The 19,965-nt window shown below is 38.5% G+C and overlaps 1 long non-coding RNA gene across 2 annotated transcripts in view; it reads left to right on the top strand.

Annotated features, from left to right (window-relative positions):
• Positions 1 to 16,360, top strand: part of LOC110394787 — a 55,396-nt gene extending 39,036 nt beyond the window's left edge. The window contains exon 3 of one of the 2 annotated variants that reach the window (XR_002435889.1): positions 16,087 to 16,360. This is a non-coding gene — a long non-coding RNA (uncharacterized LOC110394787). Of the gene's footprint in view, positions 1 to 1,101; positions 1,213 to 16,086 lie in introns of those variants that run through there. The other variant, XR_002435890.1, reaches the window with a different exon arrangement.

Below are 19,965 nucleotides of genomic sequence, written 5' to 3'. Positions count from 1 at the left end.
GATATAGTGTTGAGAGACATGGTTTAGTGGGAAATATTGGTGGTAGGTGGATGGTTGGACTGGATGATCTTGTAGGTCTTTTCCAACCTAGCTGATTCTATGATTCTGTGATTGTATGGAACACCTCCCCTAAAAGGACAGACTGGAAGAGCTGGGGCTGTTCAGCCTTGAGAAGAGAAGGCTCCAGGGAAACCTGATAGCAGCCTTTCAGTATCTACTTGGGGGACTATAAGGAAGAAGGGAACATACTCTTTGGCAGGGTCTGTTGTGATAGAACAAGGGGAAATGGTTTCAAACTAGAACAGGGGAGATTTACACTGGATATTTTTACAGTAAGGGTGCTGAGGCACTGGAACAGGTTGCCCAGAGAAATGGTGGATGCCCCTTCCCTGAAGTCATTCAAGGTCAGGCTGGTCCAGGCTCTGAGAAGCCTGATCTATCTGTAGATGTCCCCTGTTCATTGCAGGGGAGTTGGACTATATGTTAAAGGTCCCTTCCAACTCAAACAATTCTGATTCTGATTCTTTCTTAATGTGGCAATCCCTAAAGTGTCTTGCTCTGAAATAAAGAAACAAAAGGGCTGATTTTTATGAGTGTGTTTGGCCATGTGTGACCACAAGATTTTCCACAATTCAGAATCCTTGACATTGCTTCAGTGAATCCCCGTTAAGACACACATTGCAGCTCTCTGCAGAGCAAGTATATTTCCCTACATATTTTTACATAGAGACATACATGCACATAGAGAACTGCTAGGATCACTGACAATCCCCTGTCCAAAGCCTGCAATTTGTTTTCCTAAACCAAGCATTTATTCAGTTTTGTGTGTGTGTGATTAAAAATTAATAAAGTCTTGATGGTGTCCAAAAGTCTTTGTTCTGGTTCTCCATGTAAATACATACTGCCAGAGTTTTAGTCTTAAAGGTACTGCATCTCATGAAAATCCTGGGCTTGGTTAAAGTGGGAGTGTACTGCTACTTTGCACTTCCTAAATATGTGCAAAACCATACATCAGCAGAGTTTGTCTTTGTTAATACCCATAGCTGTGTCCTGGGATTGTATTGATAAGAGAAAGAAAGAAAACATTTGTATGTGTTTCAGAGCAGTCAGAGCCAAAGCAGCAGAAAGATCATTAGAGAGGATGGAGCTGGAATGGCAGAGAGAAGAAAATGAGGACAAAATACTTCTGCAGCTTGCCAGTAAGAAGAATAAGTGGCATTTATTACTTACTGTCTTTTGTGACCCCTTCTCTTATTTATACTTTTATGGAAGCATTATTTACATTTAATTCTTTACATTACTGCAATAACTCGACAGTGGATCAATCTTGTACTCTGGGTGACTGCATGAGTGCAGCAGAAACTAAAATCGTAACTATTATACTACCTCCTTTCCTCTTTCCATTCCAGTCTTCTGTAAAAAAAGAAAACCAGCCGGCCAGAGAAGAGGTGCTATTAGTCTCACCCTTGCTCTGCTCTCAGTCACAGTCTCCACCTTCCCATCACCAGCAGCTAATTACGGTTTTGTCCCCTGACAGTTCCCCTCCAGTTGGGTCTGGCTCCCTGATCTACATTCTCTTTTACAGTCTGATGCTTGTTTCAGTCCAGCAGCTGTGCCAACTGAGGGCACAGGAGTAGTAAGCTCTGTCCTCATTTTTGCTGCCCAGACCCATTCTCAACCACTGTACTCAGAGCAGCCACTATGGCTCTACTTTTGCTTATATAAATTCTATAGCACTTTTTTTTTATCTAGAAAAACATTCTAGAATAGATGGAAAACTGGAAAAAGCATATAGGAACCAGCAAATTATTTTATTACAGAAAGCACCAAACACCCTCAAATAATCAGCAATGCTATCAGAACTATCTATATTTTAGGTTAGGATTACAGAAACAAAGGTTTCTTTTAATTTCTTTTAGTTTCTTTTAATAACTTAACAAAGAATATTTGTCTCTGATGTTTGTTTTTCTTTTACCTAATATTTTCCAATTTAACTTCTTCTAATCGAATTATTACTGTCAAGTCACAGGTTGGTAATGAAATATCCAACAGAAGCTGAAGGAAGGCATTGTTCTAATTACAAAATGGAAGTATACCTCCAAAAGAGAAACTGACTTCTAAAAAAAATAGTCTGTCCTAAACTTTGGACATAGTGCGATATCCATGTGACACATTGTTAATGCGTGAGAAGCAATACTGTTATTTACAAATAAATTCAAATGAGGCATCAGTTTGTTGAACTGTAAGTCCCTATATGGTAAAAAATTTCCTCAATGCAAATAATAAAGAAACAAAGTATACTGATGTTTGTACTGAAAGCATGAAGGCTCAGTGCATTTATTCTCATTTTTCATAGAAGAAATGGAGGAAGATCAGGGAAGGATGAGAGTCTCGTGTTTACTCAATTGTATTTTATTTAACAAAAGTCCCTGATGTTGCAGAACACCAAGTTGTTGGTTTTGTTAAATAATTAAAGCTGTCTAGGAATCTGTTTCACAAGGCAGGTGAAAAATTAAAAAGTTCCAGGCAGGAAACAGGAGATCACTGTAGTCTTGAAAGCAAGTAGATACCAAGTAAAGATTATGTAGCAGCACTCACTAAATTTTTTAATGCCTTCCAACCAAAGCTGAAGCAATGAAACAAGGCAATTACACAAGAGCAACACAGAACAAGAGATGTCAGCGGTCATGCCCTGCCAATAATGTTCTGGGGATAAAGTGAAGTTCCTGATAAGGTGGAATAATTTAGAAAAAATTAAAATCATCATCAGCATATTTACACTTTCATTTTGATTTAATTCTATTGGACTGCCTCCTCCTATATCTGTCTGTGGCTCACTTTCTACCAATATTTATTGAGGAAATATCATATGAAAGCGTATCACAAGGCCTCTTGGGCGAGCTATCATGGAAGTTTTGTTTTAACTTCTCACACCTTTCTGCCAGTATGCAATGTAATAAAGAGTTCAAATCAAAAGCTCATAAGTAAATTGTGTATAATAATTTTGTTTTGGACATTTAACAGAGACAGATTAAATACAAAGATATTACAATATTATATTAAACACCTACTGAGCACATTCAGAAATATCAAAGTCAATATCCACTTCTTGATAATTCTTGAGTTTAAATCACAGAATCAGAATCATAGAATCACCAAGGTTGGAAAAGTCCTCTAAGATCATCAAGTCCACCTGACCACCTATCACCAGAATTTCCCACTAAGCTGTGTCCCTCAGTACAACATATCACAGAATCACAGAATCACAGAATCACAGAACAGTAGGGGCTGGAAGGGACCTCTAGAGATCATCAAGTCCAACCCCCCTGCCAAAGCAGGCTCTCTAGACCAGGTTGCACAGGTAGGCATCCAGATAGGTCTTGAATATCTCCAGAGAAGGAGACTCCACAACCTCCCTGGGCAGCCTGTTCCAGTGCTCCGTCACCCTCACTGCGAAGAAGTTCCTTCACATATTGGTGCACAACTTCCTATGCTCCAGTTTATGGTCATTTCCCCTTGTCCTGTCCCCACAGACCACTGAAAAGAGGTTGGCCATGGCCCTTTGGCTCCCACACTTAAGATGTTTATAAACATTAACAAGATCCCCTCTCAGTCTTCTTTTGTCATGGTTGAACAGACCCAGGTCACCTAGCCTTTCCTCACAGGGGAGATGCTCCAGGCCTTTATCATCTTTGTAGCCCTCTGCTGGACTCTCTTCAGGAGATCCCTGTCTTTTTTGTACTGGGGAGCCCAGAACTGGATGCAGTACTCCACGTGAGGCCTGACCAGGGCAGAGTAGAGGGGGAGGATCACATCCCTTGACATTCTGGCCACACTCCTTTTAATGCACCCCAGGATCAGATATAGTCGTAACTGTTATCCTTTTCCTTTTCTCTGTCTTAGGATGATGTAAAAAGTTATGAAAGTCCATCCACATAATGGAAGAGGATGAGGTTACATTCTGCTTTCAGGCACTATTTGGGGAGATCTTTTTCAAACTGGAATTTATATGTATTCATCATTTGTTGGCTTGTAGACATTTTATGTTTCTCTAGTACAATAGTTGGATATTCACTGAATGCAACAGAATTATTGCTCAGATTTTTTCAATAACAGTACCCAAAAGTTTCATTTCTCTGACAAAATAATTACTTTATTCTCTATTATTTGGAAAAATGTTTCTCAAAAAGTTAAATAAAATCACTTCTGAAATATTAAGAACATTTTTGTGCTTTTCAACTGTTCCTGAATGCCAAAGAGAAATCCACAGACACATTTTTGATAAACATAAGAAGAAAGACGTAGTAAATCAAGCCATTATTTTACAACAGGAAATTTGGTTCAGGCTGTGTAACTAGTGAAAATCAGGTGACCCGCAGATATTTCAATGTCTTGTGCATCTCAGAGTATCTCCACTAAAGCTAGCAGGCATTCGTCACTTCCAGATTCTACTTGCTGCATTTATTTTATTAAAGCAAAACTCATTTCAAAATGTCATAAGAAATGATCATATTTTCTTCTGTTAAGGTATTGCAAATAATTCTTTCCACAGTCAGGACCCTGTGTATCTAGTTTCAACCTAGGAGGAATTTTCATCAGATGTATAAGTTCTGGAAAATAAGAGGTTTTAGTGGAAATGATATCTTTAGATTAATTATAGCACTGCTATCAGGCATCATTATACTGTAATAGTTTATGAAAATTCCCAGATAGATTACATCAATTGTAATATGACTTTTTATGGTATGTTCTACAAATACCCATAATTTTTAATGGTTACAATGTGACTTACATAAAAATCAGCACAGAGGACAGCAGAAGGCAACTTGTAAGAAAGCATCGGCAAGCACTGCAGACTGATTTCAGTTCAGTACTACTTTCTGAACTGTGGTGCACATAGTCATCTCTCTCTCTCTCTCTTTTTGTTTGTTTGTTCCTTCTTCCCTCTACCTGAGTGCCATACCAGTTAGCATTTTTGGTTCTCTAAAATCTACCTAGTCACAAAGGTAGTACTGTGTGATTACTACTAAATGGCAATTAGTATTTTCCCCACCTCCCAAAAAATGTTTGTTTATTTATTTACTTTATAGCATAGAAACATAAGTTTAGATTTTGCTTTCTAGCATGAAACAGAACATTTTAAGTTGGAAGAGATCTTTGTAGATACATTTTCTGACTCCGGTTCAGAACAAATTCAGATGGATATTGTCAGGCAAGTTCTGATTTTTTTCCAGGAATGGAGATTCAGTAACTTCTCTTGGGAACTTGTGCTAGCATCTGATATCTGTCATGGTGCAGAAGATTTTCCTGGCCTCTAATCAAAATTTTCCTTGTTTCAACTTGTGACTATTGCATCTTCAATATGAGTTTATCTCCTCTATGACCTCTTATCTAGTAGTTGTAGATAGCAATATTATGATGTCCCTCAGACTTCTTTTCTTCCTAAAGCTGAACAAACTCAGCCCTCTCAGCTTTTTCTCATATGGCATGTCCTCCAGCTGTCTTGACCATCTACAAATCAGTGTGACTCTCATACTGGAGAGCTCCAAACTGGACAAAAATGCCAAACTGATGGGGAAAGATCCCTCTCCTTGACTTGCTGATGGCAATCTTGCTAATACAGCCCAGTATGCAGTTGGCCTTCTTTGCTGCAGTGGCAGACAGCTGATTCATATTGACCTGTCCACCAGGATTCCCAGGGTCTTTTCTGCTGTTCTCTGCCATCACTCCATCACTGGACTTCTGTTGGTGGACAAAGGGAAGGCAGCTGATTATCTGCTTGGACTTCTGCAAGGCCTTTGACATGGTTCCACACCACATCTTTCTCTCTTACTTTGAGAGATAGGGGTTCAAACAGTGGACTATTTGGTGGATAAGGAATTGGTTTGAAGGTTGTAGCCAGAAGGCTGTGGTTAATGGCTCTATGTCCAGGTGGAGACAGGTGACAAGTGGTGTCTCCCAGGGGTCTGTCTTGGAACTGGTACTCTTTAAAATCTTTATCAATTACACAGATAATGGGATTGAGTGCACCCTCAACAAGTTTGCAGAAGACACTAAGATGAGCGGTGCAGTTGATATGACAGAGGGACCTTGATCAACTTGAAAGGTGGACCCTAGTGAGGTTCAACAAAGCCAAGTGCAAGGTGTTGATTACTCCTCTCTACTCTGCCTTTATGAGGCCTCATCTGTAGTATTGTGTCCAGACCTGGGGCCTCCACCACAAGAAAGCTGTAGAGCTGTTGGAGTGGGTCCAGAGGATGGCCACAAAGATGATCAGAGGGCTAGAGCATCTCTCCTATGAAGACAGGCTGAGGGAGCTTGGCTTGCTCAGTCTGGAGAAGAGAAGGCTCTGGGGAGACCTTCCAGTATTTAAAGGGAGATTATAAACAGGAGGGAAACCAACTTTTTACATGGGTTGATAGTGATAGGACAAGTGGGAATAGTTTTAGATTAGATGTTGGCGGAAGTTCTTCACTGAGAGGGTGCTCTGGTGCTGGAATAGGCTGTCCAGAGAGGTTGTGGATACCCCATTCCTGGAGGTGTTCACAGCCAGGCTGGAGGGTGCCCTGGGCACCCTGATCTAGTGCTTGATCTAGCCATTCGCAACCCTGCCCATGGCAGGGGGTTGGAACTAGATGATCTTTGAGATCCCTTCTAACCCAAGTCATTCTATGATTTTCTGATTTTCAACCCTGTTCTGAAGCTACTCTGCTGAAGTACGTATGGCCCACAAATTTTAATTAAATACTGTTGCTCCAGCTACAAACCTTTACAGATGTCATCCTAAACTTGCTACCAACTAGACTTTCTAACACAAATCAAAATCTTTTGTTCTGGTTTCAGCTGGGATAATTTTCTTCACAGTAGCTGGTATGGTGCTGTGTTTTGGATTTAGGATGAGAATAATGATAGCACAACAATATTTTAGTTGTTGCTGAGGAGTTCTCACACAGATCCAAGGACTTCTTTCCTTCTCATGCTGCCCTGCCAGCATGGAGGCTGGAGTTACACAAGAAGATGTGAGGGGATAGAACCAAGATAGCTGTCTGAGACTGGCCAAAGGGATATTCCATAATATATAACATCAAATGGAACAATAAAACTGGGGGAGTTACTGGGGGAGAAGTTGGGCAAGTGGGACTACCGTTACTTGGGAACTGGCTGGGCTTCAGTCAGCTGATGGTGAGCAATTGGGCTGTGCATCACTTCTTCTGTGTATTCTTTTTTCCTTTTCTTTTCCTTTTTCTTTTTTTTCTTTATCTCTTTTTCTTTTTCTTTCATATTAAACTGTCCTTATCTCAACCCACAAGTTTTACATTCTTTTATTTCCAGTGGTCTCTCACACCCCTCTGTAGGGGGGAGTGAGTGAATGATTGTGTGGTGCCTAGCTGCCTGCCGGGCTAAACCACAAAACCATTCAACCCCTATGTCCAGACAATTTACCTTCATATCCAGTTATCCAGTCCTTATCTCAATAATATGACTAAAGTGATATTGTGGAAAACTTTGTCAGCAGACCTTCTAAAGTGAATACAGACAGTAACCGCTCATTTCCCCTTATCCACAGAGCTAGTAACTTCATCACAAAAGGCAACTGGGTTGGTGAGGGAAGAGTTGCCATGGGTAAATTCACGTTGGCTGTTACTAATAACAGGCATTTGCGTTACACATTTGGAAATTAGGAGGGCTGCTCCAGAAGCGATGCTTCATATCATTATGTTGGCTCATGACATCAGAGGCTGATGTTGGTGGTATGGCAGTAGAGATTGAACATCTCCAATACTCCATTAAATTTTGTTGCCATGTGACAGAGGATAGCAGAGAGTCTAACAAAATGGCATCTGACATGGAAGTATGTATGAAACAAAGATGTGGAACTGAATTCCTCTGTGTGGAGAACAATAGCACCCACTGACGTCCATGGATGCTTGCTAAATGTTTATGGATGTCATGGTTTTGTGATTTTCGGTTATTGGTATTCCACATCATAACATCATGTAGTGAATGTACCTGGTTCTCAGAAGAGAAGGACTACTACAGTCCCCACGGCACTTTGCTCCTCTGTTACCATTTTCCAGCCGGAGGGAAAAGATAAAAGCTCGCAGTATAAAAACTTGCAGATCACGAGACCTCGTCCCTTTTTCCGCCGTCTCTCGTCTTGGCAGCACCTCGCTCTCCAGCCGTCTTATCGTCGGTAGTAGAGTAAGGCCTACCTTGATTTTGGGACATTCTCTCTCTCTGTATTGAATTTATCAGCTTAAATTGTAATTATATTGTATTATAGTGTGTTGTTTTGCATTCCGATATTTTATTTAGTAAATTAGTTTGTTTCTCCTCAGATTGTTGCCGCTGTTCTTTGCTCTCAGGGCCATCTCCCTACCCTTTTCCCCTTTCCCCTTTTCCCGGGATGTGGGCCCTTGGGTCCCCCGTCCCCTTTGTCACGGAATCGGGCCTAACGCCCGTAAACCGTTGACAATGGAAACCAAACAGTGAATGAGAACACAGTGAGGTGGTGGGTGGTGTGTTTCAGCAGCGGCAACTGCAACGTGAAAGACAAATCATGTTACAGAAAGCCATGCATATACATCACATCATGAAATGAAAAGCATCTTGATCAGCTCATCCATATTGATTGGCTAATGGTGGTGACTGTGTTGAAAAATACTGTTGTGTAGCCAAGAATTTGCTCTATCAAACAGTGTTACTGTGCTCTTTGTATCTGTTGTGAGATTGTGATTTCCATGCAAAGAAATAGAAGGCATCACTTTTGGAGCAATCTACGTACTTTCGAGGGATTTGTTCATAACCCTTCACAATGATAGTTAATTCACCTTACAGAAGTGATGTTCATCTTATTTGAGTCTAGAAGGCACAGTTCATATGTCTACCTTAGGAATAGATGCAAACTAGATTAGAAATACCCATTTCTCACCATTTGCTGTACAAGTAATTTATATAAAGACACTCATGTGAACAGATTCTGCCCTCTGCACATATCTATTATCCTTGGTTCCAGTTCTCTTTGTGTGATTAAACCTGTTTTCTCACGTACAAAATAGACCTGGTTTAGCAGCATTCAAAATGTGAACATTCATATCCAGTTCAAGATTACTCTTAGGTCAAGTTCACTGCTTACACTAGCAGGCATAAACTCAATATTTGCACAAATGCTAAGGCAATACATACAGCTATATCCTTTTCCTGGTTAAAGAGCGTTTTCCTCATGTGCCACTGCAATTTACTACTGCAGAACAGAAACAGGGCCTGTTTGGATCTATAGCACAAATAGATTCTCAATATAAAATTCTGACCCAGGGGAAGTCAATGGAAAACATCTGCCTACTCAGTCTTTCCACCTCAGTTTATTCTTGAGTTTACAAAGTTGAAGGAATACAATGACTGCCAGAGAAACTTCTACAGTTCTTGATTTTGCCCAGATGTACATAAAAAGCTAGAATAATCAACATATGCAGCTAGGAAAAAAACACTTTGCATTCCCTGACCAACTTCAAACAAGAAGAGTTAAAGGTTCTAGTTTATCAAGGCCAGCCCCTCAAAATTAAGAACAATCTCATGAAAACATCTTCACAAATAAGTATAATACAGTTTTTAATTTGAATATTCATCAGGCTACAATTCGCACACACACAAAAAAACCTTTGAATTTTTTCTTCTTTTTCTTTTCAATGCAATAGAGTGTAAAAATGGTTTAAAGCACTGTGCCATTATTTTTGAGCTAAACAGTTAAATGTTTTATACAGGAGCATCAAAACCATATATGCTTCAAACACCCAACATTTTTTAAATGGCTTTCAGATAAAACAATTTATTTATGCAATTAACAACAACATGCAATTTCTAATAATTAGCCGATAATAGTTATTCACAAAGTACTTTATAGAATTGCTTTCTGAACAGCATTCATTCTGTAGGGAACCACTGAAAATTAGACTATAAAATTACCAGAAAATGTACTGCATTAACAAGAATTTTCTGTATTTTGTTTCCCCTGCAGATTTATGTGCATGAATATTGTAAACAATTGTTTTCAGGGTGAGATATCAGGTTCTATCACTTTACATTTAGACAAAGAAATAAACACTACAGCAGGATTGTGTGAAAGATTGTATTTAAACTATCACTTTTCAGCAAAAATCTATGATGCAGTGTTTTTGTATTGCTGTTTTGCATGCTGTACATCTACCAAAAATATTCATTAATTTGTTCTCAAACAGTAATAAGTTTGGGGCAGTTTTGATGGCTTTATGGCTACCGAGCATTTTGAGTTTTCACTTCTGAGCTTTCCCTGACAAAAATGAAAGAAAGAAAGAAAGAAAGAAAGAAAGAAAGAAAGAAAGAAAGAAAGAAAGAAAGAAAGAAAGAAAGAAAGAAAGGAAGAAAGGAAGAAAGGAAGAAAGGAAGAAAGGAAGAAAGGAAGAAAGGTCTAGAAACAGTATTTATGTGAAAGTTCAAACTTCCACCTGATTTAAGACTCTTGATCTCTTGATACGTAGAGATGAAGTGCCCTTCTAGTTTAAGATGAAGCCAGGAAAGCTGGAAGCATGTTTAGTTGGGAGAGAGCTAGTTGCCTTAAGTTCAGCAAGGTTTATACAGTCGCATTTATAATAAGAGTCAAAAGCTTCATTTTACGAAGTCCACATGTACAGATCTACAACAATCTCTCTCTTATTTTACAGATGGCTAAAGAAGAATAAGGTTATTCCATTGGCACAAGTCCACTTTTGAGAAAAAAACAGAACATCTTTTTCTGTGGTTCTTCTTTTAGGTCAGAATGAATACTTAGACGAAAGGGGCCAGAGGGCTATTTATTGACCATGATAAGCTGGTATCACCAAAGCATTTAGATTTTAACATTTACATTGAAATATTTACCTATATCTGGATAAACAGTTTTGGGGTTCTATGCTCTCATATATCCACATCTTTGAACCATCTGAACCTATGGAAATTCTAAGCAAGGCTTTGAGTGTTATCTATTGCACAACTGGGTCTAATATAGACTGGACATAAAATAAAGTGACAAATGATCATTCTACTAACCTATTTTCTCTATATTAAAGGACATACTAATCCAACAACACTGCTGACTTTGAAGAATATACTTTATTTATTTGTAGTAGCACAAAAGAAAGTATTCTTTAAGTGTTTTTGCTGTTGTGTGCCCACCAGCTCAGGAAGGTGGTGAAATACCTACCATCTGGTCCTAGAAAGAGCAGCCCAGATAAAGCCAAAAAAGCAGGTTAATAATGAAAAAAACAAAACAAAACCAAACCTGAAATCTAAGCTTTACTTTGAAGACAACGGGGAATAGTGATGAGCTGGGGTACATAATAGGAGCAAGATCTGAACTGGTTTCTGTTAGCTCAAACTTTCTCCAAATTAAAAGAGGTGGTTTCTAATCATATGGTGAAGTTTTTAAGAATGGTTAATGTTGCAAGTAGCAGTGGTTATGATCTGGGGCTCAAGGGTAAAAAGACAGAACAAGTACCAAGGAGGAAATAAGTACCTATATTAAAGAAGAGAAAAATAAAAGGAAAATAATAAAAAGTTTTGAACAATCACATTGAAAGGAATGTAAAGCTTAAGAAGTAGTTAAAAAATATAGATAATAAAGAAATGTCATTTTGTTAGTAAAATTCATACTTTATAACCATATATGCATGAATCTGGTGGACTATTAATTTTGAAGATGATAACTTCTTTGTTCATTAAAAATATTCCTGATTCTTCTGAAAATGATCAGGGCTAATCTTGCTTTGGGATAGGGTATTGAAAGTCAGGACATTCAGAAGAGGAAGTTCACCCCTTGCTCTGGGAGTTACCATCATTTCCTCTTACTTCAATAATATAAACACATTTTGCATGATAACCTTCAGATTCTTCCAACTACAGCACTATTTTGCTAGTTGATAACACATTTGGGAAAGTCACAGTGCTCCTGTGAATTCTTGGGGTTCCCAGAGCCTGTGCAGATTCTTTCCGAAAGTATTTCTGAATAACTTCTGTGTCACTCAGGAGCATTTAGTTTTACATTTTCTGGAAATAAAAGCCAATTATAATATAAAAGGGCTACTCCAAAAGAAATGACTTCTATTTCATTATGTTGGCCCGTGACATCAGAGGCAGATGGTGGTGGTATGGCAGTAGAGGCTGAACCTTCCCGCCAATACTCCATTCCATGTTGTTGCTGTGTGACAGATGGCAGCAGAGGGGCAGTCTGTCAAAATGGCGTCTGACATGGAAGTGCATACGAAGAAAAGGTGTGTCACTGAATTCGTCCATATGGAGAAAATGGTACCCACTGACATTCATCAACCTTGCTCTATGCTTATGGAAACCAGAGGATGTGAGCACAATGAGGTTATGAGTGGTACATTTCAGCAGTGGCAACAGCAATGTGAAAGATAAGCCATGTTCCAGATGGATGTGTACTTCTGTCACACCATGAAATGAAGAGTATTCTGATAGGCTCATCTGCACGAATAAACTAATAGTTGCAACTACGTTGAAAAATAGTGTTTGGTAGCAGAGAATTTGCTCTATCAAGCAATGTTATTCTGCCTTTGCATCTGCTGCAGTTTCCATGGAAATAAATAGGAGACACTACTTCTGGAATCACTTAAGTAAAAAGGTAACAGCCAGTATCTCTCTTGATTTAGACCAGTAACTGAAAAAAGTCCCCAAACCATATATCTGTTTGTATGACATGCACCATAGTTTGTTTCCAGCCAGCACACCAATTCTATTATCTATTACAACTATCCAAACAGGATGAACTAAATGTTCAGGACTTACCTGCATCATAAATGTTCCTTGTGTTGATGACTCTAAAATACTTTTGAGTACAGACTTTCAGACTTTCTCAATTAATGTCATAGAAGGTAGAATTCATACTTTTCACTTTGGGGCCTAATAGAAGACCATGGGTCCTATAAAACACTCCAACAAATTGTTAGCTCAAGGAGAGTGACTTTCAGCCTGTAATCAAGGTACCTGATCTTTCACAACATCTAACTTCCTCATGACCTAAGTAAGGAGTTTAAGATACTAACCTAGACATGTGTATCTGTCTAAGTATATTGGACAATATAAATATTCTTGAATCATCTATACAACTATAGCTCCGTCAGCATCAAGTTTCAGCAGAAGCTGGGACATAGATTTTACATTCTCATATAGTACAGCCACGGCAGATGCAAATCAGATAAATGTATGCCTGAGCTTTTGCTTTGAAACTTCCTGTGGAACCCAAGAGTGACAAAGTCATTGGTTTTATTTTGGTACAGCCTGAGCATGCAAGAACCATCAGCATGAATTTTAGTTTAAAAACTAGTTGACTTAAAAATCCCCCAAATACAGAAATGACATAACATCCTGTGAAAAAACACTAACCTGTGTTATATTTTCTGTCTATCCTAAATTGTGGATACTACTTACTTGATAAGGAAGAAATAATGTAGCTGAAAAAATGATGGAACTTCGAAACTCTTTCTATTCACAGACATTGTGTATGTATTAGTATAGAGCACTCTCACAAGAAGACAGGAGAGAAGAGTAGCAATGAAGTAAATTTCAGATTAATTTCACTACCAGCTATCTTCTCCAAAGATGTCCTTTTATTTCATTAAGAAATATTCAAAGAATATCACAAGTAGGTTAAACTGGAAAAATAAGCCTACAACTATCCTACTGATGGCTTTCAAAAGCATTTATTTAGCTAGTAATTCTTCCTATTTCAAGTCACAGAGTTATGTATAAAACCATTTTTTTTCCTGGTTTTCCTTGAAAAACAACTAGATAACTAGCCCAATATAAATAGTTCATGCAGCCAAATGCACTGTCTTTTTTGGCAGATACAGTAAATGAACAACTGATAATTTTACTCTTATACATAATGTTTTCTTCTTCTGAAGTACCTTTTCTTTTCTTTTTTTCCCCTGTATCAAGGCGAGCATGCTTTGAGCAAAAACTAAATGTGTCTCTTTTCTCATTCTGAATAGTATCTTCCAGCAGGAAGAATTTGTTGATCAAGGTAAAAAATATCTTTCCTGATGGAGTTATCATTGCACAATGGCATTTCTACCATTTCAAGTTATGCTTGGCCTTATGACAGATCAAGAAGTCAAACAAGTAGCGGATGCTGCTTATCTCTATTCTCTGTACCAGAATACAAGATATAATATAAAGCATTCATTTCTGATGAGTTCAGCAACAGCATCTCTAATCTGACTGAGTAGTTGACCAAATTTTACAGGAACTGCTGATGGAAGAGCACATGTGGCAGAGAAGATTCTCACTAAGTACATACATCTGCATTCTTTGTCTTCCCCTTAATGTAGTGTTGTACTGAATCCTAATGCTATTAACTGTTAGCTGGAATGTTACACACTATGATATCAAGATAAGATGCCTGCTTCTGGATAAGTAGACAAATCCTAGAATGACAAAAAAAGAGTACAGATCTTCTTTTTGCCCAATCAAGTGATAACTCCATTTGCAATAACCTCATTTTGTTCCTAAACCAGATATTATTTTTACACGAATGCTACATGACAGAAAATCCAAAATCTTTATTCTTGTATTGCAGCTTCCATACTGATATCTGCTTTGATTCATCTCATGCACTGCAACTCTATATGCTATTCAGATTTGAATAAAAGGATGACAGTAAGATTGTTTCATAACTTACACACTTTTGAAGCTAACTTCTGAGTTTGAACAACAGAAATTAAACAGAATGTTTCAAATTAAAATCATTATTCACAATAAGAAAGTTGCAGCTCACTGAATCTCAGAGGTTTGCTAACAATTTAGACCCTAATCCTTTTAAACTGATGTACACAAGTTTGACTTTATGAAGGTAAGACACTTCAAGCCCTGTTCACGATAACACACTTATGCTTGAGCCTGGTTTTACCTGAAGTCCAGCAGTGAATCAGTTTCCTCTTGTACAGTAGCACTACTTTGTGAAGCTGCTAATCCTCCCTCTAATATTGAATAAATCATAGAATCATAGAATCAGAATCACCAAGGTTGGAAAAGACCTCTAAGATCATCCAGTCCAACCACTGATGACCAGGTCTCTATTCACATGTGAATATGCTGAAGAGAGCTGATGATCTTAACCATTATATGCAGTTTCTACTATAGACTTATAAAGCAATAAAATTTCTACTTCATGTAAAATAAATGACATCCATAGCTTAGCAGTAAATACAGTTCATGAAATCAGCAATGAATGACTTATGGATTACTAACCAATATTTGGAATGTAAAAAAGGCAGGGAAAGTAGCAGATAGAAGTTGGACTATGAATGCAATTAAACAATTTTTAATTAAGCATTTTCATTAAATATAAATAAAGCAATGAAAGTTCCCTTTCTATTCTCCCCCATAAAGAAAGGCAGATATTTTCCAAGCCCTGCTCCAGTCAAAGTACAAAACCTAGGACAAAGCTGGCTATCAAGACTGTGTCTTAGGTGTCACTAGTGGGAGCCTGATGTGGGAAGCAAATAGTTTACTTCTTTCTTTAGAGCTACTCCCTCTGCATTACCTTGTTCCCAGTTCTTATGGTCTGTCACGTAAAGTGAGAGTCACTTGTAGAGGGAAACAAACCATTATTTCAGGTTTACGTATCTAGCTAGCTTCACAGTAACTGTAGTTCCATTTCCAAGATGAACACTGCAGTACCAATCTGATAGCCTTCTGTAATGAGAAGAATGGTGGACAGATGAAGGGAGCGCATGGGTATCATTTACATTGACTTCAGCAAGGCATTGAACACTCTCTCCAACAACACTCTCACTAAGAGATGGAAAATAGGCTGAACTCATGGACTCAAAGGGTTGCGATCAGTAGCATTAATTTCACCTGAAGGATAATTACTGCTAGTATACCCCAAGGGTTGATACTGGGGCCAGTGCTATTTAATATCTGCATTAATGACCTCAGTGATGGGGCTGAGTGCACCCTCAAGTCTTTTAGAAGTGTCAGTCTCAGAAAAGAGATTGCCAGATTTCTTTCTGCTTAGGAAATTAACTCTATTCCTATCACTTTTCTCAACAGGGAGAACTGACAGAGTATACACAACATAAGAAATCAGGAATGTACATTTCAAGAAGATCCCATACCACTGTGGAGAGGAAGGCTACTATGGAGAGGAAACTTCCTGGCCGCCATGCAGTGTTAGAAGACTTGCCAGAATTTCTCTTTGAAGAAGCTTCTATGGAATGATATCTTCAGATAGTATTATCTTCAAAATATCCAAAATTATTTGTTCTGAGCATTTTGATTAGTTTGTATAAAATTGATTTTGCTACAAAAATTAAAAAAAAAAAACAAATCAGCACAAAAGATAAATAAGCTGAAATTAAAACCTGTTCAGTGCCAAACTGGATCGGACTCTAAGAGAAATGTATTTTCTGGGTTTTTTTTGTTTGTTTGTTTTTGTTTGTTTGTTTGTTTAGATAGATTGTTCTAAATTACATGGTTATTTTGGCCTGATGTATTCACGTAAACTCTGCTGAAGTGCTGTGCACTTGTGAGAATACTCATGAAGACATTGTGTATCTTGCAAGACCATCCTAAGATCAAAATACAAAACTATCAGAATATATCCTCAGTTATTGACTCAAATATGGAATAAATGAGTTGACTCCTCATTTTTTCAGACTATTATAATTACAGAATATATCGTAAGACTTGGTCTTTGCTGGTGTTTTCAGATTTGTATCATAAATCATCATACAGTAGCAGATTTTTAAATATGCACTGAGCTGAATACTGTGAATCAAAGATAGAAATCTGTCCCTTACTCTTCCTGCATTGTTTAATACTGTCTTTGCTTCACTTAATGATAAAGGCAGTAAATAATGCTGTAACTGCAATTACTTCCTTGGTTAGCTCACCTTTGATGTTAGAAAAATAAGTTAGAGGGCTTTGTTCTTTATATTCTAGCACAGCTGCTTTTGTTTATGTCTGGTAATGTCACTGTGTACTTAACTGTCTAGCACCTTTGGGCCTGACAGAAATGTGGAAGAGGAATAAATGCAATGTAATATGCTACTGTTACTTTAGTTACTGCACTTAACATGTTTCTTTTATAAATGCATACTCACCTTCCTATAAAGACAAGGGAAAATCTCTGACTTTTCTCTTTGCAAAAACACCTGGAATGTAGCATTTCACAAAGCACAGGTAGAAAATTACATACAACCTACAATACACCTTTTTAAGAAAGCACAGTAGCCTACGTAAGGAATAGATCACCAATTATCATCACAGACAAAACTGACTGAGCATATGGAGAATCTAAAACCAAACGACAAACATCCTCCTCCATCCACTCTCTCCTCCTGCCCCCAGGCAGTGCAGGGAAATGGGGAACAGTGGCTGCAGTCATTCCACAATACTTTGTCCCTTCTGCTCCTTCACGGTCAATCTCTGCTCCACGTGGGGTCCCTCCCATGGGATACCGTCCTTTCTGAACTGATCCCACGTGGGCTTTCCACAGGCTGCAGCCCTCCAAGCACTGTTCCAACACAGTTTCGTACCACAGGGCCGTCCCTTCAGGAATGGACTGGACTGTTCCACAACATGGCCCCACAGCTGACAGCTTCTGCCAGATCACCTCCTCCACTGGAGGCTCCTCTCCATAGGCTGCAGTTCTGGCCCAAAGTCTGCTCCTTCAGGGGCTCTCCATGGGATGCAGCTTCCTTCAGTCCACATCCACCTGCTGCACTATGAGCTTCTCCACGGCTGCACATGGAGATCTGCTCCACATGGTGCCCATAGGCTGCAGGGGACAGCCTGCTCCACCATGTGTCTTTCCTGGGCTGCAGGGAACGTCTGCTCTGCACCTGGAGCACCTCCTGCCCACCTTCTGCGCTGACCTTGAGAAGCTGTAGGGCTCTACTGCCAGGGGCCACCCCTGCAGGCCCCCTTCTGCCAAAACCTTCCCACGTAAGCCCAATACAGCTAACTAATGAAACTTGAACTTGCTAGTAATACCTCCCATATATTATCATACTTATAACACAGTCATTAGTCTATTAGTCTAATTGTCCTGCTCAGTCTGCCTCTTCAAAAGCTAATTTCCCTGCTTATATTCAGCACTGAAAAATTGTCATGGCAATTGAAATAAACAATACTTTGAAGGTATTGAACGCATCTGAAAATCATTTTATTTGTGTGAATTGTAAACTAGATGGCTCCACACAACTGAGCTTCATATTGGGAACAGAATTGGAAGATCTCAGAGAACCAACTTCAGGAAACACATGACTGAGAATGCATCATTATTGCATGTCATTTCATCATCCTGTTCCAGTTTCTCCTTTCCAGAAGGACAGGTAATGATTTTTGAAAAGTATCACTATGAAAGGTCCATTTAAGCCCACTGTTCACTCATGAATTGAAACTGTTCAGCTTGGATGATAGGATCTAACAGGCATCTAAAAATAATACAGAATATTTCTGAAGGAAGAGCTACAACAGCTGAAACTACCTTTCTTGATTCTCAGGCAATATCAAAAGTTCTGTGTTAACTATCCTTACTCTTGATAAGTTTATTTATCCTCTCTCTTCTTAAATTAAAAAAAAAAAAAAAACTTTTTTTTTTGCAGTTTTTCATTTTGTTCACCTATGCAAAATAAACCTGCCACAATAATAAAAAGGAGTCATATTACATCTTGCTTGCATATGTACATCATGGTATAAAAGAAAGAAAAGAAATGCTAAAATCTGTCAGTTACATATGTTTGCTCTTGAGAAAGAAATGAAATTGTATAGATATGCACAGCTCAGAAAAGCAAATCTGTCCTTTCACGAGCCCAGCAAGACTGCATCAGATAGAAATAAAATGGTTTGATATTACCATATTTTCCTGTATATAGCCCGCTACTCAGATAACCCATACATCTTTTTGAAACTAAATTCTCATACAATCCACACAGTCAGATAACCTACAGTTGTCTCCTCCTTTCCCTTCCGAGACATCTGTGTATCTAGCAAATTCCCCTGGAGACTTCCTGTTGCAGTGGAAAGGAAATGGGGAGGGGCAGTAACAGAGGTACAGAAAGTGATGATTGTTAAATGGCAAAAGAATAAGTTATAGTGAATCAGAGGCTTACAGAGGACAATAAGGAAAATATTGTCCTTCCCTGAAAAAATCAATTTTCATTTTATACTACTAACACTTACTTACAAACAACCCTGACTCTGAGAATGGTAAGTGGGTCCTTTGTTATTTTTATTATTAACAGCTTATTCATGAGTTCTAACAACTGAAAATATATAACTTTTTTTCCAACTACTTCATCTATTCCATTTCAAACTTCATAACATTACAGTCACATTTTCAAGCTTGAAAATGAAACTAAATACACTACTGTATTTCCTACAATAAATAGGAATCCTGCTACAGTTAGTCAAAGAAAAAAACTGAAGCCAAATACTGAAAGAAATCACCTTCTGTTTGTAGTGGAGGTCACAGACGTAAAGCAGAGCATGATTTAACATTTACTTCATTGTGCAGAGTACGCACCAAATCCAGTCCTATGACAATGTGCAAATCTGGAGGCAGAAGGATTTTTTACCAAGCAAAAATGATAACACCTGTGGAAAGGGAAGGTGTGGAGAAGAGAAAAAGAGAGGAAGCAGAAAGAAAAAAAAAAGTTTAATGAAACCATCAGGGCATGCAATAAAACTGAGAAATCCTGTTATGTTCTTCCCCATAACCCTTTTCCTGTCCTACTGCATCTGCTATTATGTGTTCTTCATTTCATCATGGGCTGCAAGCAATGTGGGGCAGGGCCAAGTAACATCTTACAGTCTGTCATATGCTTGTATATACATGACGGTTGCTCCAAAAGTAATGCCTCTTATTTTATTATGTTGGTTGTGCAACGGACAGCAGCAGAGGGGCAGCCTGGTAAAATGGTGTCT

Source organism: Numida meleagris, chromosome 2, assembly GCF_002078875.1.
Source record: "Numida meleagris isolate 19003 breed g44 Domestic line chromosome 2, NumMel1.0, whole genome shotgun sequence".
Classification (NCBI taxonomy): Eukaryota; Metazoa; Chordata; class Aves; order Galliformes; family Numididae; genus Numida; species Numida meleagris.
Note: the sequence above shows the minus strand (reverse complement) of the source record. Positions and strands in the feature narration are given on the sequence as shown.